This window comes from Pelobates fuscus, chromosome 10 (genome assembly GCF_036172605.1).
Source record: "Pelobates fuscus isolate aPelFus1 chromosome 10, aPelFus1.pri, whole genome shotgun sequence".
Lineage (NCBI taxonomy): Eukaryota > Metazoa > Chordata > Amphibia > Anura > Pelobatidae > Pelobates > Pelobates fuscus.
The window spans coordinates 94,105,336-94,127,983 of NC_086326.1; positions in this window are offsets into that span (position 1 = coordinate 94,105,336).

Here is a 22,648-nt window from a genome sequence, read left to right on the forward strand (position 1 = left end):
CTAGCTACATTCGCTGGTTAACTTGATGTCTGGATGGTTTTGATTAAGAAATACTAAATAAGATTTTAATGACTCCTCGTTACCTCACCAAATAAAGAAAATATCATCAATGAATCTGCGATAGAGAACCAGACTCTGCGCCCAGCTACTCTCCTCCACTAAGAATGTTCTCCCAGTGTGCCATAAAAAGATTGGCACAGCTGGACACGAATCTGGTTCCCTTGAGTTACAAAAAAAAACAACTTATCAAACCAAAAAAAAATATTAAAAAGAATGAGTTTGATGCTATCTAAAATTAATGTAATCTGTTCCTCTTTAATATTACTCTGGGGTTTTTAAAAATATTACACTGTCTTGCAACCTGACTCATGGGATATACTTGTGTATAGGCTTGTGAAATCACAAGTAGCCAACAAGAAGTTGCTATCCCATTTAATGTCTTTTAAAACTTCCAGTAGTGCAGTAGAATCTCTCAAGTATAATTGTTGAAATATTACGAGAGGCTGTAATTGTTTGTCAATATACTCAGACAGATTACTTAAAGGACCATTATAGGTACCCAGACCACTGGGTGCCAGGTCCATCTAGGGTTAGCCCTGCTTGCTGTAAACATAGAGAGAAACTGCTATGTTTACAATAGGGTTAATCCAGCCTCTAGTGACTGTGTCATTGACAGCCGCTAGAGGTGCTTCCACGCTTCTCACTGTGATTTTCACAGTGAGAAGACGCCAGCGTCCATAGGAAAACATTGAGAATGCTTTCCTATGGACTGACTGAATGCGCGTGCATTCGGTCGAAGAGGGAGGAGAGTCCCCAGTGCCGAGGGAGCCCGGCGCTGGAGAAAGGTAAGGGATTAACCCCTTCCTCCCCCTAGAGCCCAGCGGGAGTGGGACTCTGAGGGTGGGGGGGGGGGGGGGGGGGGGACCTAAAGACCATATAGTGCCAGGAAAAAAATAGTTTGGTCCTTTACTAGTGAGGCATCCCCTGATACTATAGGTCTACCACGTGGACTTTTCTCATCCTTTTGTATCTTTGGAAGGTTGCAGAATACTGGGATTCTACAGGTGGTAATGTCCAGAAATTAAAATTCGTTCTTGTTTAGAATACCCAGTACTCTACCCCTATACAAAAGTAAGGAATATTCTCTTTGTATTTGTCCTGTAGGATCACTTTTTAATTCCTTATATGTGGTGAGATCATTCAGCTGTCTATTTCTTAGGTATATTGTTCTCTGCTTTGCATGACTTTGAATAATGATATACACTAATCCTCTGTTTTTATTTATTTGTATTTTCTTATCCATTAAATTAGTACATATTGACTGCCTTAAAGCTTCTAGGACTTAGTAATTTATGAGAGAGATTTCACTCTCAACACCTGGACTTATCAGACATCATTGCCGGCCAATAAAACATGGAACGAACGTTGCGTCCCATACATGCGTTCCACTTAGCCTCACTCCCCAGCGGCAGAAGGATCACCAGGGAGGGGAGGTCAACATTCTCACTCCTAATTACCAGGAGTGGGGGTTAGCTTCCTCCCTCCCCAGCGGCAGAAAGATCCTCAGTTAGGAGAGTTCAGCATCCTCATTTCCTAGAGGCAGAAGAATACTAAGGGAGGAGAGGTCAGCATTCTCACTCCCTAGTGGTAGAAGCATCCTCACTGTCCAGCGGCACAAGCTTTACCAGGCAGGGGAGGTAGCATCCTCACACCCCAGTGGCAAAAGGATCCTCAGTGAGGGTTAGTCAGCATCCTCATTTCCCAGTGGCAGAATGATCACCAGGGAGGAGAGGTCAGCATCCTCCCAAGCATCAACAGCATAGTTTTTACCCGGGAGGAAAGGTCAACAACCTCATTCTCTCAGCTGCAGAAGGATTACCAGGATGGTGAGGTCAGCATCCTCACTCCCCAGTGGCAAAAAGATCACCAGAGAGGGGATGGTCAGCATCCTTAATCTCCAGTGGCAGAATAATTATCGGGGGGTGAGGGGGTAGCAGAGTGTTCACCCGGGAGGGGAGGTCAGCATTCTCACTCCTCAGGAGCAGAGTGTTCATCTGGGAGAGGAGGTCAATAAGTGCATTTTTGAGCCATTTAATTCACAGATCAAGTGACAAGAAGTAACCAATAGAGGAAAAACAAGCAAAAAAAATAATCTATATTTATATATTAATTAAATATATAATAGATAAATATAGATTTTTCTTTTCACTGCTGCTCTTTTTTTCCACCTCTGTCACTTCTCACTTGATCTGAGAATAAAACCTTTTAAAATAAAAACTTAAAAAAAAAAAAAAAACTTTTAGTGGCTCTCCCCTATATAACAATAATTTTTTCACATTAATCTCATCTGTTTTTTATTTTATGTCACAGGCAGAACCAAACTAAATAGCTTGTTCATTCCTCGTTTTGTTTATTTCGTGATTCGGCACTATGGAATTGCCAATCACCGAAAATTCAGATGAATCATAATTCATTTGAAATCGAATGCACAAGTTTAATGTTTTCTTTTTTCTACTTATTAGAAAAAGGCTCTTATTCTATAAACACTGCACAGAAGGCATTTATAGGATAAGCAGTTTGTCTCTGAAGAACTGTTTCACTCATCATATGGGAGTGAAACTGCTCTATAAACCAATAGCAGCCATATCACGTTTTAATGAACTGGGCTACATACAGCTCTCCCTAGAGCCACGGTTCATGCAGCAGTTTGGCTCTCCATTCCAGATGAAAGTCCATACATAACGCGATTAGATGCGCATACAAAACGCAGACAAAATTAACACAGGAAATATGGAACTGAAAGTTCTGGACTGTATGACTGACAGCTGTGAGCTGCAGGTTTAAAGCTGTAGTGATTAGCTCCTTTAGCTCCTCTGGCTATGCCTTGCCATGCAGGGTTGGCTTTATTGAATAAGAATATCAGGTAAGCAGTCTGAACCAGTTACTGCCTCCCTGTAGTACTTGCTTAACTCCGTGGCACAGAGAAGGTGGCAGTGGACACTTGACAGATCTAAAACTATTTCTAAATGGGTTGACTACTTACCCTGGGGCACTACCGGCACAATAACCAGTTCAGTTGTGTGACGGAGATCCTTGTACCCTGGCTGGGTACCTCTGCCAAGCTTGCTTCCTAGCAGCCACAGGGTAATCCTGGAATGCTTCTGCCCCAGTTGCCACAGCTTGAATCACCAGGGAGGGGAGGCCAACATCCTCACTCCACTGCGGCAAAATAACTTCCAAGGAGGGGAGTTCTGGAGCTTTTCCACCCTGAATCAGTATACAGTGATATAGCTTTATAGCAGTCTCACTCAAACAGTAGCTGAGACTTAGTGAAGGTGGAAGTAGAACTGACTTCTTTGAACACAGCACAGGTATTTATAGGCACACTCCCCACAGGAGGTCATCCGTTAAAACAATGTAAGTCCCTCCCCAGAGTCTTGGCATCCAGGACATAATTAGCTATACCATAGAACAGGAAGCCATAATAGAAATAACTACGGGACTCCAAGAAGTGTTGCACAATAACGGTTTCACAATCACACATCTACATGTTAATGCAGTACTGTGCTTACAAGACAGGGTGGGACAGACAATAGCAAGGGCTGAGGACCAAATGGGAGATTTAAGTACATGGCAGAACAGCCAGTTTGAACTAGCCTGTAAGTGTCTCTGGAAAATGGGACAACACCCTTCTGGGAAAACAAGGAAAGGGGAGAAAAAAAAACGAACAAATACATTATACACACCCTGTACAGTGGCATAGCAAGGGGGGTAAGGGGAGGCGGTCCATCCCGGGCGGCACTTTTGTGGGGTCTCTGCTCCCACCTTCTGCTTTAGACCTGTCAGCAATTTAGCTCTGCTTGCTAGGTCTCCGTGCGGTGCAAAGAAAGACGGGGGAAGAGGCAGGGCTGGAGGATGGGAACTAAGGTCATTTCCTTTGCCTCCTGCCCTGCGGAGAGTAGAGGAAAAGCAGCCTGGCAGATACAATAAGTAAGTTCTTCCCTGCACAGATCCCCTCTCCCCCTGCCTCCTCTACACAGATCCCCTCTTCCCCTGCCTCCTCTACACAGATCCGCTCTCCCTCCTCCGTCTCCTGCACAGATCCCCTCTCCTCCCTCCATCCCCTGCACACAACCTCTCTCCTCCCTCCATCCTCTGCACAGATCCCCCTGCCTCACTGACAGCCCCCCTCCCGCACACATCCCCTCTCCCCCTCCCTCCCCTGCACTTTCACAGATCCCTTCTCTCCCTGCACAGATCCCCTCTCCCCTGCACCGTCCCCTTTACTCCACCGATCACACTCCATCCCTGCACCCTCCACACACACCCTCCCTACCAAAAAATAAAATAAAAGTATATATTTTTAAATTGTGTAAAAAATGTCATTCAATAAGCTGTATTTCACTCCTAAGTGTTTCTTTTAACACCAATAAAAAGTAATATATACTGAAACGCTTCAGTAACAATAATTATTTTGAGGACACTCCTCCCAAATGGAAAAACCCACCCCCAATAAAATCACTGTTTAGTAGATATGCCCCCAATGAATCACATGCATGGATTGTTCATGCATGTATTCATTGGGTGTATATATTTAAAAAAAAAAAGCTTGAAAAGGTTGCAAACTGTGTTGGGATAGAGGCATTGAGTACTTAAAAGAAGTATGTCTGGTGCAGCCACGGACGTCCGCAACTCCACCGGACATGGCGTGGGTCGAGATAGGGGCGGCAAACTCAGGAGCAGCCCGGGCGACAAAAGCTCTAGCTATGCCACTGACCCTGTATCTATAATGGGTACATGGTGACTAAAACATAAGAGCAATCTGGAGATCTACATGAAGTGTCCATCTTCAGCCCCCAGTGACGGTGACAAGTTGGATGCTTAATTCTACTTAATAATCTTTACAATCACTTCAGCTTTCAGACTTACAGGCTACTCATATTAAGACTACCTTGCCCTGTAAATTATTTAACTTGTAGTAATGACAGCAGAAAAGAAGAATTAAAGTTACACTATAGGGTCAGGAAAACAAACCTATATTTCTGACCCTATAGTGTTAAAACCACCATCTAGCCCACCTGGCCCTCTCTTGCCTCCCTAAATATAGTAAAATCATACTTGTATTCAAGTCTGCAGCACCTGGCTCTGCCCCTGTTTGCCTGTGAAACTGTCTGCTGCCTGCTGACATCATTAGAAGTGGTGGTCTGAGCCAATCACAATGCTTCCCCATAGGATTGGCAGACACTGTCAAGGAGGCAGATCAGGGGCAGAGCCAGCACAAGTCAAACACAGTCCTGGTCTATCAGCATCTCCTCATAGAGATTAATTGAATCAATGCATCTCTACGAGGAAAGTTCAGGGTCTGCATGCAGAGGGTGAAGACACTGAATGTTGTGATGCATACTAGGCAGGACTGCCCAAAGAAGCACATTTAGCAGCCATCTAAGGAGTGGCCAGTGGAGTTATCACTAGGCTATAATGTAAACACTGCATTTTCTCTGAAAAGATACTGTTTACAGCAAAAAGCCTGAAGGGAATGATTCTACTCACCAGAACAAATGCAATAAGCTGTAGTTGTTCTGGTGACTATAATGTCCCTTTAAGACTTATTTAAAGACCATTTGCTCTATCAGCTATATAGTGTGAGAGTGTCAAAAACCTCTCAATCATTTCACTTGTCTGCATTTCATAGGTAGAAAGTTCAGAATTATTTAACTCACGCAGACTAAACACTGAATAAACAAGCGCTTGAATAGGAGTGCCTGCTCTAGGAGTGCCTGCTCACCATTGTCTAAATATCTATTCGATTCATAAGAATGCAGTGGCCTTTAACTGCTGTTAACAATGTTGATTATACTCTTCTAGGTATGTTTGGTTGAAGCTAGAAGAAAAGAGGAGGTTAAGGTAATGTAAGGTAATGTTAGCTTTGGGGATCTTTAATGTACTCAATAAAATATGTGGCTTATGGCTGAGGGTTAAGAGGTACCTGACTTTAAGATGTTGTGGATTCTAGATCCTTCACTCCTAAACTGAGAACTTTAAACCTTTCCACCTCTACTTTCGTGATGCAGGATACAGTGGTGTACTCAATGGTGTAATTTTAAAGAATGCAATAATGTAATGTAGCTTGTTATAAACATAGATACAATGCATTATTACTAAAGAGAAACTGACACTTGGATTCTTAAAGGACCACTATAGTCACTACAAACATGCAGATGCAAACATAGCAGTTTCAGAGAAACTGCTATGTTTACATTGCAGGGTTAATCCAGCCTCTAGTGGCTGTCTTCCTGATAGCCGCTAGAGGCGCTTCCGCGACTCTCAATGCGAAAATCGCATTGAGCACGCAGAACGTCCATAGGAAAGCATTGAGTAATGCTTTCCTATGGACGGTTTGAATGAGCGCGCGGCTCTGGCCACTCATGCGCATTCAGCTCCACTCGGCAGCTGACGTTGGAGGGGGAGGAGAGAGCACCAGTGCCGAGTGAGCCCGGCGCTGGATTAAGGTAAGTGGCTGAAGGGATTTTAACCCCTTCAGCCCAGCAGGAGGGGGGCCCTGGGGGTGGGGGGGACCTAAGGACTATATAGTGCCAGGAAAATGTGTTTGTTTTCCTGGCACTATAGTGGTCCTTTAATATTATGTTCACTTATGCCTGTCTAAGGTATGAAACATTTTTTTACTTGAATGTAGACTTCACACCTCTTTATCCTGCAAATGGACACCTACATCTTCACTTCCAGTGAAACATTAATGATTGACTTCACCAGGCAGCAGAAGAGGAGAAATTTAACATTTTAAAAAAATTTCTCCTGCTCATTTGCAATGTTTAACATGGCTTTGCCTGGACTGAACTGGATTGTGACTTTTACAATCTTAAAATAAACTTTTTATACATCTAAAAGAAAAGATTATTACATGAAAAAATATTATTAAAAGTTATAGGTGATTCACAATATCTTTTTCAATGGTGTAAATTCCAGAGACGTGATGATTATCATTTAAAACGGAATCCTCTGTGAATAACCTATTTACATCTCTTATAAAACAGAGACACCCTAGTCCTGCTTTACTATAGTCCAAGCACCTTTGGCACCCACATGAGGAACCAACAATGATTATATTTCCATAAGGAGCTATATTCTTAAGTCTCTTCTTTCAATCACTGGTATCACCACCATCAGGCTTTGGTATCATATCTCATCTTTAATTATTAGTCATAGTTCACTGTAGATCACTCCCAGGTAGAACTAATCTTCAAAAGTGTTTGAGTCAGCAGAAACATGTATTTAAGGTCTCTCAGATTGTGTAGGTCTGACTTAGAAGTAGACATGAATCCAACCTATGTAATTCAGAGCTAGGAATGTGCTGTTCAAGTTGACCCCCTGGATGACAATGATGAGTTGACCCCTGGATGGCAACTTAACATCTTCAGTTATATTTCACACATACAAGTAGTATCTCTGAACCTTGGTCTCCATTCATTTTCATGGAAACCCTCTTGTTATCACTACATTGTAATAGTCCACATTTCACTATTCCCTCCTACAATTTGTTCTAACAAAGAATACTTTCTGGATAACCAGAGCTCTCAATATCCTTGTACGTTATTACTGCACATCACAAACAACTAGCAACAGGAAGTCTGATAACACCTCCAAGTCAAATATCATCCTAGCAAAATCCATCTTAAGAGAATTACACGAGCAATGGTGGTAATATTGACTGAAATCTAGATGCATCTTCATCTACATGGAGTGGTAGGTAATCTCATTAACCACCTGCATTAAAATATCATCAATTTACTACATGGTTCACTATTTCACAACAGAGTTTCTAAAAACTGGAAACATTCTTGGAACAGCACTTGGTATATTTTAGCTCCACTCATCGGGTTACTTTCGGCTGTGCTTTTGCCTTGAATTTTGTTTTGAATGAATCTGTGATTTTCCACTGTCTCTATGTCCAGCATTTGGATGACTGGCTAAAGATTGAAGGAGAAACTGTTGGTCTTTGCAGATGATGTTTGCACTGCTCATTGCAAAATTCCTTTTTAAGAATGAAGCTGATTCTGAACAAGCAAGAGGGATCGCAGCTAAATAGCCACCTGAAAAGCAGGTCAGTTTTTGTGTTTACCGAATTTGCAAATTTTAGGCCAAAATAGCCACACATTTGAGTATTTTTCTGACTCAGCTTTTTGGCCTTATGTTAAAGTTTGGTGTTTCATTTACCACAATTCACTGTGTAGGAGCAGGAATGAATGGAATTAGAAGTGGAATGAAGGAGAAGAATTACAGCATGAAATGTTTGGAGAAGGCATGACTAGGAAGGTGAGCTGGCATGAATGGAGGGGTAACTGGTGTGAATAAACAGATGTGCTTTATATAAATGGATGTGTATGATAGCATAATGGGGTTAAGATAGCATAAAGAAATAGATGGGTGATGGATGGAATGAATGGATGGAATGAATGGAAGAAGGAATTGGCGTGAAGAGAAAATAAGCTAACATGACAGTATGTACAGGAGTTTAGATAAATGTGAGCTTTTATGAACATGAGCAGTATCAAAGATAAGGAAATGGGGATAGTTAGCTTAAGAGAAGGGAAATAAGGAAAACTCCAGTTGAACTTACACTCTGAGCAACATATCCACTACAGTCCATTATAGCGGTTATGTTGCTCTTGGCACAGTCCCCTAGTTTCTTGTCACACATTTTGGGAGCATAATTAATATTAGAATGTATTCCGTTTGTACTTCTATTTAATTTTGGAGAGATTTGTTTTTTTATTGCTAGGACATTGGAATTGCGATCGGGCCGAAATGTGTCAGGCATATAAAATGCCAGCTTATGGGTAGGTGGGAACATATGTACATTTTGGCTCCAAGTATGCTAAAAGAAAGATGATATTTAATAAAATAATATATTTTAATCATTTGGAATGGTACTCAGGAAGACTTTCTAACAAGCATTTAAACAATGTCTGATCTCCCAGCTTCTAGGTCACCATTTGTATTGCCAAATAAGAGTATCTACCTATGTGTGTACTTATCTCAATGACACAGGAGAGAAAATTGACAATATTAAATAAAAACATTGGAAATTGCCAAGGGGATAAGTCTATACTGAACATATATTGTCAGAAGAAAGTATATATGTTCAAATAATATAGTTTGTACGATTTTGCAAACTAAATGTCTCCTGTATCAGTCAACCTCCAGGTTATTCCCACCTTAAAATAGTGAAACAGGATATATTATAGAATAAATAAAAATAAGGAAAGCTCAAATAATATATTTTATCCAACACCACAAACACACACATTACATGCACATACACTACACACACACTACATCCACAACACAAAGACACTACATCCACGACACAAACTCTACATCCACTATACACCCACTCTGCACCCACAATGCATTCACTACACACACTGCATACAATACACAAACATAGACACAGCATCAACCACACACTACATACAATACACAAACATAGACACAGCATCAACCACAAACTACACCTATTACACAAACACACACACACACACACACACACTGCATCCACTAAACAAACACATACTCTGCATGCACTATACACCCACACTGCATCCACTACACACACTGCATCTACTACACACAGATACTGCATTCACTACACCCACTGCATAACATAATGGATGGGGGGCTTTTTAGTGGGTATGGTTTTGGTGAGGGGGGCAGTAGATCATCCTTGGACCCAGGCAGCACAATGCCTTGGAGTTAATCTGAAAGAACAGGATAGGGAATATGAAATTCAAAGTTTTATAAGCTGCAATAGTAAATTTCTATTACATTTGGTAAGAAACAAACAAAAAAAAAAGTTTGTTCTTTACAGCTTTTTCTTCCAGAGAGGTAAATAATTACATATTCAAATTCTATTTTATGTATGCTATCTATTGCTATCTATCGGTATGAGTTTAAATGATTGGATATTAACACAGTATTATTATTATAGCGGTTTATTAAATTATGCTTTCCTTTGGGTTATGTATCCTTACTATTACTATAATTTGAGGTATTTTTTACTATTCTAGGTATTTTTTTAAATCTTTTTTTGGTATGGTATGTTTGTATTAGCGATGCACCGAAATGAAAATTCTGGGCTGAAACCAAATATTCAGGATGCCTTTGGCCGAAAACCAAAACTTACTTTTTTCCCCAAATTATTTTTAAAAAGTTTTTTTCATTTTATTAATATTAGACTTTTTTAATGAATTTGATTAATCTAATATGATAAACATCCCTTCTCCCTTCGCTTTTAGTGGTCCCCCCCCCCCCCACCCCTGCTTAATGTTCCTCTCCCCTCCCTCTTTTTTAGTGTTCTTTCACTCCTCCTCCCCAGTCCCATAGTGTCCCCCCCTCCCCGTCGCATAGTGTTCTTTGCTCCCCCATCCCCTGTCCCATACTGTTCTTTTCTGCCCCATCCCCTGTCCCATAGTGTTCTTTCCTCCCCACCCCCTGTCCCATAGTGTTCTTACCTCCCCATCCCCTGTCCCATAGTGTTCTTTCCCCCATCCCCTGTCCCATAGTGTTCTTTCCCCCATCCCCTGTCCCATAGTGTTCTTTCCTCCCCATCCCCTGACCCATAGTGTTCTTTTCCCATCCCCTGCCCCATAGTGTTCTTTCCTCCCCCATCCCCTGTCCCAAAGTGTTCTTTCCTCCCCCACCCCCTGTCCCATAGTGTTCTTTCCCCCATCCCCTGTCCCATAGTGTTCTTTTCCCATCCCCTGTCCCATAGTGTTCTTTCCTCCCCCATCCCCTGTCCCATAGTGTTCTTTCCTCCCCATCCCCTGTCCCATAGTGTTCTTTCCTTCCCCCATCTCCTGTCCCATAGTGTTCTTTCCTCCCCCATCCCCTGTCCCATAGTGTTATTTCCCCCATCCCCTGTCCCATAGTGTTCTTTCCCCCATCCCCTGTCCCATAGTGTTCTTTCCTCCCCATCCCCTGTCCCATAGTGTTCTTTTCCCATCCCCTGTCCCATAGTGTTCTTTCCTCCCCATCCCCTGTCCCATAGTGTTCTTTCCTCCCCCATCCCCTGTCCCATAGTGTTCTTTCCTTCCCCCATCTCCTGTCCCATAGTGTTCTTTCCGCCCCCATCCCCTGTCCCATAGTGTTCTTTCCCCCATCCCCTGTCCCATAGTGTTCTTTCCTCCCCATCCCCTGTCCCATAGTGTTCTTTCCCCATCCCCTGTCCCATAGTGTTCTTTCCCCACCCCCTGTCCCATAGTGTTCTTTCCTCCCCCATCCCCTGTCCCATAGTGTTCTTTCCTCCCCCATCCCCTGTCCCATAGTGTTCTTTCCCCCATCCCCTGTCCCATAGTGTTCTTTCCCCCATCCCCAGGCTGTGAGCACTGAACGAACTGAAGAAACACAATACATAAATCTTTTGGAAAATATGTTGATACTGAATTAGATAATTAGATTTTTGTTAAGCCAGGGAAGTAACAGCATATATATTGGTTGTCTGTAATTTTGTACTCACTGTCTCTAGATAAATGTGTTTATTGAGATATAAACAGAATTCTTCTCTTGTTCAGGTTAACTTGTTACATTTTCTTAATTGTTTCCATCGTCTTTTTTATTTTAGGCAACTAGAAGAAAATGAAAAATTAAATTACCATTTAGGGACACTCCAGAATATAAAAAAATATATAGATAAAAATAATAAAATAAACAAATAATAAATCACTATTAGTAGATATGCCAATGAAATACTTGAAGATGTGCTTGATCTCTAAATTTTCGATTTTGCACTATTTTAATATATAATGTAGTAGAGCAACTCCCTCTATGTTAATATAATGATATAGGTTAAGAAAATTTTTTTTTACTAAATTAACGCCGCTAATTGTGCATCAATTTTAAAGCAGTGAGACTGCAGGCTGACAGTACTGTATCCCACCAATTATAGATGGAAATTCGGCATTGCACCTTTCATTGGTGGGCCTTTATAACATAATACAGCTGCAGATAATGTAAAGGGCATAGATCAGAATAATTATTCATTTCAATTAAACTGCATGAACACGGCAGACTATCACAAAAGTCCTTTACAAATCAGAACAAATGTTTTCAGTGTTAGTCCTATAATCCAACGCTAATAGAAGGATACTTTTTATTTTTATGTAGTTATTAAGTCTGACTTGAAATATCCACAACAAAGTATATGGGGCCCAAAGATAAACTGAAACTATAAATATGATGAATGCTTCTTAAGGAATATATATATATATATATCTTTCACAGACTATAAAAACATGTTTAACTTTCTAGGGTTTGAGTCTCTAGCAACAAATTGGTTAAAAACGCTTTTTAAATTGTGCTTTTTTAAAGCCTCCCTCCTGTAATTTTATTGTTTTTATTGCACCCCAGCCAATTTCCCTCAAATGCAATGCTGTGTATTATTTTACTGTTGCTAAGACAGCAAAGAATTCCACTATAATGGATCCCAGGAGTCGCTGGTGAGGTCAGAGCCTCCTTCTTGGAATTATATAAATCCATCTGCACTTCTAGTGGGGGAATGAGTGAGCACTGTATCGCAGTGTGGACCCTCACAGATGAATGATGTCACTGACAAGCAATGAATTTTAGCCCTGGTGAGGTTGACAGGAGTCAATGCAAGTGATGCTGGTATTGGTAAAGAGCATGTCACAATGAGGTTCCCCCTAAAAGAAAAAGTGACACCAATTACCGAGATACCAACAATTGTTAATCGATTAGTTAAAAAAGTGGAAGAAAATCTAATAGAATTTGACAAACATATATTATACATTGAAGGCATCTGTACTTGTTAAATGGCAATACATTGGAAATGAGTTGCTGTATTTCTAGAAATTGAATAAATTGTTGCAGCTATATAAACAAAGCTGATTAGAAGAATCTTAGAGGGTATTATCCTCAATTAAATTAATTTGGCAACATAAAACCAATACAGCAGGGTACGTTGCTTTGTAAGTTTACAAACTATTTTAATCCCTTAGTGAAATTCCCGGCCGCCAACATCTTAGAAAAACAAATACGGTAGTGGTGTGAAAGAAGACCTGGCAGGACTGGCACAATAATGAGAAAGGTAGGTTGCCCAAGTCCCCGAATAAGAAATGGTTAGGGGAGGTTGGGGGGGGGGGAGGCAATAGGAAGGCACAGTGGGGGTAAGGCACAAAATTACAGACAGAGCTGTTTTAAATAATAAGAAATAAATCATTTATATAGGGTATGGTGTGTGATAGTTAATTTCTTTGCAAGGCGAGTTGTTCTTAGAGAATCACTTACGCAAATAACCAGCAGAGCCCAAAGCAGCTGTATTAAAACATAATTACTCAATCGTACCTGTCCTCACACACCTAGCCACCAATCATAGCTACAAGTGCCTTCACTTGCTGCATGGTACCATAAACTCCTGTCTAAATGTACCCTCTGTTTCTTTAAACATCTTAAGCATACACATGCCACTATGTAGTAACGGTATACAACGTTGCATTCCTGGTAAGACTGACAGGGTCTTAAGCTGACCCCCACATAACAGATATACAGGGAATGGGAGAAGGTATGACATATCAGATGTGAACTTTGTTGTAAATAAAACAAACAAGATAATCAATCCTTTAGATACATTTATTAATTGGTGAAGCTGAACATGTGGACCCATTGGGATTGTATGAATAATTCAGCATACAAAGGATTGGGTTTATTGATGTAATTTAACCACTTAAGGACATAGACAATTGTACAAGTTTTGATCAAAATAAAAACCTATAATTTGAGCTATACCGTTCCCTTTTCAGTTTTTACACATTGAAATTTGACAGATTGGTTTGCTGGTCTTATGTTGTCTTTGAGACCGTATGGCAGCCCAGGAATGAAAATTACCACCATCATGACATACCATTTGCAAAAGTACACAGTTAGCATTCCTATTTGTTTTTTGTTTGTTTTTTCACACAAAAACACAGCAATTAATTAAATATTGTCATACATTTTACGGCTCTAAAACACTCATATTTGTATTTAGCGAGGTATAACGAATACAACAGTACCCCATAGGTACAGATTTTATAGGGCTTTGTAAAGTTACAGGGTTTAATATAGGGCTTGCCATTTCCGTTTATAGAAATTTAAATTTGCCATATTGGTTTGCTGGGCCTATGTTGCCTTTCAGACTGTATGGCAGACCAGAAATGAGAATTACGCCCTTGATGGCATACCATTTGCAAAAGTAGACTACCCAGGGTATTTTAAATTAGGTATGTCCAATCTTTTTAGTAGCCACCATCACTGACCAAAGTTAGTGTTTAAAGTTCACTTTACAGAGCAGAAGATAAAAACTAACAAAAACTAACAAGATAACATGTGATTAAAACTGAAATAATAGTTTTTCATGCAGGCTGTGTCAGTCACTGCCAGGGTAGATGTGGCTAGGATTGCAAAGACAGAAACAAAGCTTGTTTAACTTATAAATGGCAGAGAATTGAGCAGTGAGACTGCATGGGGCTCGATCTGTACACCAAAATGGCTTCATTAAGCTAAAGTTGTTTTGAGGACTAACGTGTCCCTTTAACCCCTTAAGGACCTTAAGGACCAAACTTCTGGAATAAAAGGGAATCATGACATGTCACACATGTCATGTGTCCTTAAGGGGTTAAATTTAATATTTCTTATCATATAGTAATTACTTTTAATTGGAAATAGATCTTGTACTCTTGTAGGAGTATTTTAACGTACATCTTACTTTAAGAGATTGTCCTACAGCACTGATTCAACGTACATTGGACAAATTGACATGTAACAGGATTCCATGCAAAATGAGAGACCTAATTTTTTGTTTTCATGGCAACCTTTATGTACGTGATAATTTAAAATGTATGAATATAAGTGATAGACACTGTGCTTGAGAGACATGCAAAGCTTTTTCAGAAACTAAAGACCATTTTTATATGAATGTCCTTATTCCATATCAATAGAAATTCTTGAAGTCCCTTCTCTAAGAAAAGTCATAAAAGGAATTAATTTTGGTAATTTTACTGCATGTAGATATGATGTCATTATCTTGAATTTGATTAATGCAGTTGTGACTTATTGTTTGTGGTATGCAAGATCAATGGTATCTACTAAACATATGTGTTTGAAGGATCAAGATGTTATGGCATTAATACTGTGTAAATTAAGATGTATTCAATCAAAAGGGAGTGGCTCAACTTTATGGAAAAATATTGATACAACATTAATATGACATGTATATGTAGGCTGTAAATATTTAGATATTGTATTTTTTTTTAAAAAAAAGAATATCTAAATAGAAGTTCAACCACACACAAAATTCAGCCACTACACACACACAAAACTTAACCAGCACACCCGGGCAAAGACAACCCCCTCCCCACATAGAACTCTCAAGCTTCTTTGCACATACAACACTCGTAACACTAAGCCACACTCAGACTCCCCTACAAAACCAATACTTAGAACTCCTTTACTCACAAAATTCTGTGACCACACACAACACTGAACAAATACATACACTCTCAAACACAACTCGAAGTCACCCACACACACAGCACTCACATAACAGATCCCAGGGCTCTGGGAGATGGTCCCAATCTGGCATTCCGCCTAGGTCCGTGGGCAACCTTAATCCAGTTCTGGTTGCATTGTCCACCCATTGTAAAGCGCTGCGGAATTTGATGGCGCTATAAAAATAACATAATAATAATAATAATAATGTAAATGAATAGACTAATGCAGATAAAGAAGACTTAGGAGAAAATCAAAAAGAGTACACATAATACTGAGGAATCAATACAGAGGGGATGTTGAGTAGAGAAAATGAACAAAAAGGACAAATATGTGATGATGCCCAATATGCTTCATACTTAAAAATGCATAGGTTTTGGGGGGCGGGGCCGGACCGCCGAGCTGGCTGGTCGCATGCGAGACCAGCTCCTGCAGCCTAAACTCAGAAACAGCTATATCTCCACAAATTTTAGCACAAAACCTGCCGGCAACGGTGGCCCTCGCCGGGCAGAGAGCCCTGGGACCCAGGGTGAGGCTGGCCCAACTGGCTACAGTCCCCTGGTGGAGGAATCCTACCCGACTGTCTCAAGGCCTACTCCAGAGGCGAGCGGGGCGGACGGCCGCTGCCCTGCCGCTTACTGCTCGGGGCTTAGAGTCGGACCCGCGGGGATACCGGCCCCGTTCCCCCCCCCTCTGGACCGGGGGGGTGATCCCGGTCTACACCCTCGAGAACCAAATTGACAAGCCTGCACCCTGACGTCTCCCGCCCGTACTGCAGACCGCATGTCGGGCCCAAGATGGCCTCCAAGCACCAAACCCTGCAACCTCACGGCAGTCTGGAAACGCAGGCTTGGAGAAAGCATTTTACTGACCTCATATGCCGGAACTTCTGGAGGCGCACAGTATACAACACAGCCTACCCAGCTACACCTACCACGCAAGGGAAGAAGATTGAAGCGGCGGCTACTCAGCCCGAAAGGTGCACAACAAAGCGACATGCTTGCCGACGAGCCCGCCGACGGCTCCCCCGAGCAGGGAACTGCACTGCGGTACGACGCCACATATCACCCCCTCGCATCCACACTCCTATACAGCTCTCGCAGGGATGCCACCCACCTCAGAACCAGCGAGAAAGTCCTGACCCAGGGGCCCGCCGATCTGGATACCGGGTGAGCAAGAAAGGAAAACCGCAGGGGCTAGTCCCCGACGAAAACAGGGATCCCATTCTGAAAAATGCCACCTGGACTTTCTCAGGGTCCGTGCCCAAAAGGGGAGCCCCATTGAAGAGACTATCTGTGGGGAAAACTGGGTCCCTCTACCTCTACCTATATTGGCTAGGTGTTATACGACTTTCCTGCTGATAGCATATTCTCAATACCCAGTGGTTATTCTAAGCCTATAGTTACTTCGTTTGTATGCATTTTATTTCACTCTGCCTTCTCAACCAGTGTGTAATTCATGTGTATTCCTTCCTCTCCTGTTCAAGCAACCACCGGCAAGATCTACTTATGCATGCTTAATGTAAAATACCTGTGCAGCTTTTGTCAATCTACATGTCCTCATTAACTCACAGCATATGTACTGTCTCATTGTGAACTTGACTCTGCTTGGTTATTATTCTTGCATAATGTATGTTTATATGACGCCTACCTGTCTGATATTTTCATGTTTTCAAAAAAAAAAAAAAGTGCCAGCTAATCTGCCACAACCTGTAATGTTCTGGTCTAGCTTGTTGATGCGATTGTGACACTTCACGCTTAATGTCGATCTGTGCACAAGAAAAATAAAGAATTAAAAAAAAAATGCATAGGTTTTTGTAGAGTTAGTGTATTCTTAAGTTCAGAATTGCAGATTATTACGTTTAACAGATGTAACAGTTAGGATCGAGGCCATTGTTGATCTTTTACTGATTGGGAAAATTGAATTTGTAGTAAATGGGGCAACACAGGGCCGGATTAACATAGGGGCTGATGGAGCTGCAGCTCCAGGCCCAGGCCCATGGAATAGGCCCATCTAAAAATATATATATATATATATTTTTTTTTTACACACTACTCTTAGGTTTGCCACCTGACTGGTATTTTCTGGCACAGCCGGCATTTGAGGCTGCCTGGCCGTGCCGGTATTGCAGTAATACTGGCAATACAAAGGCAGGTATTTTTCTCAGAATAAACAGAGATTACTCTGCAATACCAGCACGGGCCAGTCGGGGTCACTGTGTGTGGAGAGAGGCAGGGATTGGAAGTTACAGCATATCCCTGCCTCTCTGTATTACTCACTGATCCGTGGGGGAGCAGCAACACAGCACAGAAAGTCCAGACAGCAGCTCTACAGCTCAGGTAAGTGAGGGATGGGGGAAAGGCAGCAGGGACACTAGGGGACACATGTGGACACTGAGACACTATGGGACACTGGGAGATATGGGGACGCTGTAAGACATAGGGACATTGGTAGACACTGAGACATTGGGACATGGAGACACTATGTCCCCATGTCTCCCAGTGTCCCCATGTCCCCCAGCCAGTGTCCCTAGTGTCTCAGTGTCCCCATGTCTCCCTGCCAGTGTCCTCAGTGTTCCCATGTCTCTGTGTGTCTAGTGTCCCTAAATGTCCCAGTGTCCTCAGGTCTATGTCCACAACTGTCCCCAAGTGTCTGTCTCCCAGCCAGTGTCCCTAGTGTCTCAGTGTCTCCATGTCTCCCAATGTCCCCATGTCTCCCAGTGTACCCTAGTCTCACAGTGTCTGTGTTCCCATGTCTCTCAGTGTCCCTAGTGTCTTAGTGTCCCCAAATGTTTCAGTGTCCCCATGTCTTCCAGTGTCCCCATGTCTATATGTCCCCATGTCTCTGTGTCCCTAGTGTCTCAGTGTCCCTATGTCTCCCAGTGTCTCAATGTCTCCCAGTGTCCCCATGTCTGTATTCAGAAGTGCCCCCATGTCTCCCAGTGTCACCAAGTTTCTCAGTGTCCCTGTGACTCACTGTGTCCCCTAGTATTCTAGTGAAATGGGGACACTGAGACACTGGGAGACTAGGGGACTGGGCGACATGGGGACACTGACACTGTGATACATAGGGACACTGAGACACAGGGAGACACTGGGAGTAATCAATCTATACAGCAGAATCAACCTGTGAGTAGTTTGTTAGTGATTTTACAGAATTTTCTCTTATGTCACTCCTTGTGATTTACATCATGTGATGTCACGCATAACTAATTAATTATACAAATGATTAAGGCTGGCATTTTTTTCCAAGAAAGGTTGCAACCCTAACTACTCTTCACATACTCTTGCTTAAAAGAGCACTATAGGGTCAGGAACATAATCATGTATTTCTGACCCTATAATGTTAAAACCACCATCTAGCCCCCATGGCCCTCTCTTGGATCCCTAAATATAGTAAAATATTACTTGTATTTCGAGTCTGCAGCTGCTGGCTCTGCTCTGAACTGACTCTGTCTGCTGACATCATCAGAAGTGGTGGTCTGAGCAAATTACAATACTTCCCCATATGATTGGCTGAGACTGTCAACTAGGCAGTTCAGGGGCAGAGCCAGCACAAGTCAAACATAGCCCTGGCCAATCAGCATCTCCTCATAAAGATAAATTGAATTCATGCATCTCTATGAGGAAAGTTCAGTGTCTGCATGCAGAGGTGGAGACACTAAATGGCAGTGCTGCACACTAGGCAGTACTGCCCCAGGAAGCACCTCTAGCAGCCATCTAAGGAGTGGCCAGTGGAGTTATTTTCTCTGAAAAGACAGGGTTTACTGCAAAAAGCGTGAATGGAATGATTCTATTTACCAGAACAAATACAATAAGCTGTAGTTGTTCTGGTGACTATAGTGTCCCTTTAAGTTTGGAAGCTTAAGAGGGATGTATGGGAACAAAACTTGTGTAGACTGGCTGACAATAAAATGAGTTTAAGTAATGCAGACGTTGGTCTCTCTAACATTGTGGCATGTTCCCTTTCTTCTAAAGTCACTACATACACATTTTCTCTGTCCCAGACTGCATACCAGCAGTTTCTGCCTGCTATTAAGAAGGTAAGGAGACAAGTGGACCAGCGAGTGCTAGGGGACAGTCCTTAGAAAGCGTGAAGTAGGCGCATCATTTGATGCATTTTTTTCAAGCTCAGGGTGCTGCCTGCATAGTATGCCCTTAGTTGGACAGTCTGCATGATTGGCAGGCAGCCTGACTTGCATACATGCCAGGCTGTCCTGCAAATTCTTTGGACAGACATGCCTCCCTTTTGGGCATGTTCTCCCCTTTTGGCAGCACTGGTCACGTGGCCCACCCTTTTACCCTGCCCATTGACTTCCTGCTTCACTGGACACTGCTATATTTACTTGAAAGATGAAAGCATAAATTAGAGAGAGATTAGCGTAGAGTATGTGTTTTCTTATAACTGCATCCTATAAGTTTCCCTCCAGCACCATCTCCATCAGATACATGACGCTTGGGACATAGGACTGTTTTAGTGTTTTTGGTTCGATAGGATTCCGTAATTAGGCCCATCATAATTGTCAGCACCAGGCCCACTGGGCTCTTAATCTGGCCCTGGGGCAACACCTCCAGGAAATTCTAGGTAACATGACCACTGCAGTGAAAAGAAGTCGTTTAAAGAGCCCCCTATAAATTATAAAAAAGAAAGCAAAATGGAACCATCAAAAAGGAAGGCGAACCCAACAGCATCAATACACTAAATGAAGAGGAAATTATATGTTCTAGCATTAGGGAATAGTAATAATGCAATAGTATACATTGTAATTGTTAGAGTTGGCATAACTTAATGATGAAACATTGATGACAGTCATTTAAAATTACTTTAATCCATCTTAACTTTGTAATACAATATAAACATCAGAAATAAAAATGTAGACACTGAAACAAACATATTACAAAATATTTTAGCCATCTGGCATTGGTAGGCATTACGCTTCAAAGGACACTGTAGGCATTTTAACAACTTTATTTTATTGATGTTGTTATAGTGCCTGGAGTCCTGCCCGGCGACCTCTTATATCCCCCCAAATCCTTTAGTTCACTAATTGAAGGATGTGGAAGTGTGACCTCAAGCCCAGATTCCAAGCTCTCTGGGTATGAGAGCCAGTAATCTTACTCCCCGACTCTCATACCATCACGTTATACGCACATGCACAGTGCGATCACTGTCGGTCATAGAGAAACATTGCATTTAATGATTCTCTACGGCAGAAAATTTGGCGCATTGCGGGAAGCACCACGCATGCACCTAAGGTCCCCAATGTTCCTCTATGAGTAGCACTGGATGGGTTGGTCATCCTGGAGGCACACCTCTAGGATGACCAACTCGAGAAGGAGGTTGTGGCAGCACCATGGGAGACTCGGCGCTGGTTAAAAGGTAAGTAATTTGTTTTCATTTAATTAATTGAATAGACATGTAGGTTTAGGAACACAGATATATATTCTAAACGCTACAGTTTTCTTTTAAAGAAATAATTTTAGCTCTTGTTCACTTTGATCGTCTTGAAGTTCTCCATTCAGTTAACACAATGAAAAACATTTGCAGCCAGTTCTCTAATATGTAAATGCGAAATTAAATATGGTCGAACTCAAAAAACTATTCTTTAATAAAGAAAGTATTATTATTATTATTTTTAAAGGTCCCTCTTCATCTCTTGTATCTGTCAAATGTATTGTATCTGAGAGTTACTCGCTCTGTTTAATTGTAAAGTGGTGTGCAATGTAAATGCTAATAATGATAAGTTGGGAGAGCACATACCTCTATAGCATGTTCTTTTCCAATCTTTTCACTCCTTACATTGTATATCAGCTCTCTGATTCACTAATCTACACAAGAACAGCATTGAAACCCACTATAAAACAGTGCTATACAGGAGATAAATCTTAAATCCAATGCTAGAATGTCAAGTTATATCCTGCACCGCACATACAATAACAAAATGCTCATGGGGGGATGGAAACATTGCCAACTATTCCTAGAAAGCATTTAGACCACTTATACAGCTGCTCCCAATCGAATTACGGAGGTGTGTTTTTGAGAGAGTTCCTAAAATGCATAGCTACTTATGAAAGTGTCAGAACAGAAGAGGTGAGGGGACAATCATATGGAATTCTGTTGAAAGCTCTGTGTGGTGTCATGGGAATGGATTGGATTTTCTATGTTCTGTAGGTTTTCTAAGCTCTGCTTGGGTCTATTTCCAATCTTTTAGAGTCCCTTATGAGTGCCATACTTCCCATGTGTCACTATTTAGGAAGGACAGTCCCTATTTGGATCCAAATCCCCGTGTCCCTCTTTTCTAGGAGTTCCGTATAATGGTGTGTCTGAGTTGTAACATAGTTACACAGCAATAATAATCACACATCTTTTAGACTACAATAAATGTGTTTGGAAAACAGTCTGTATAAAAAGACGTTCTTCTTTTTCTAAATTACAATATGGTTGCATAAATTGTAAGTCACTTAACATTTCTCAGAACAGCCAGTCCCCTGGCGACACCCTCAACCACACCCCTAAAATGAATGTTCCCCTCTTTGTCCATTTGAAATGTTGGTAGATATGAAGTGCTACCTAATTCCCAGTGCATAACATTCTGCTAATTACATGCTATTTTAACCAAACATAAGCTTCAAGGACATGATTAACTCAATCCTCGTCTACGGTTAACATCCTATTCCAAGTATTTGGAAACAAAATATTCTGAAATAGCAAACTGAAAGAGAGCAGATTCCATGTGCCTTTCTTGCAGACCCACCTGGCAAAGTTTATAGGAATTACAATGAAGTAAAAGCACTTAGGTTTATGACACATTATTCTTGATCATTAGCAGCTCTCTCTCAAAAGGAGAGATTTGTTAGCTTAGCAAATTTGGGGGCAATTGTTAAAACAACAAAGGTAACATCTAATGAAGAGTCTGTAGAGATTAGAAGTGAGGAGGTCCTAGTTCAGCTGAGTAGTTTATTCCATAATTGGTAGATAAAAAAAATAAAAAAGCAAATATAAACAATTGACAATGAAATTATTACCAGCATTTCAACAATTCTATCACAATTACTGCACCACAAACTAAAATATTCAAGTAGCAAAACAA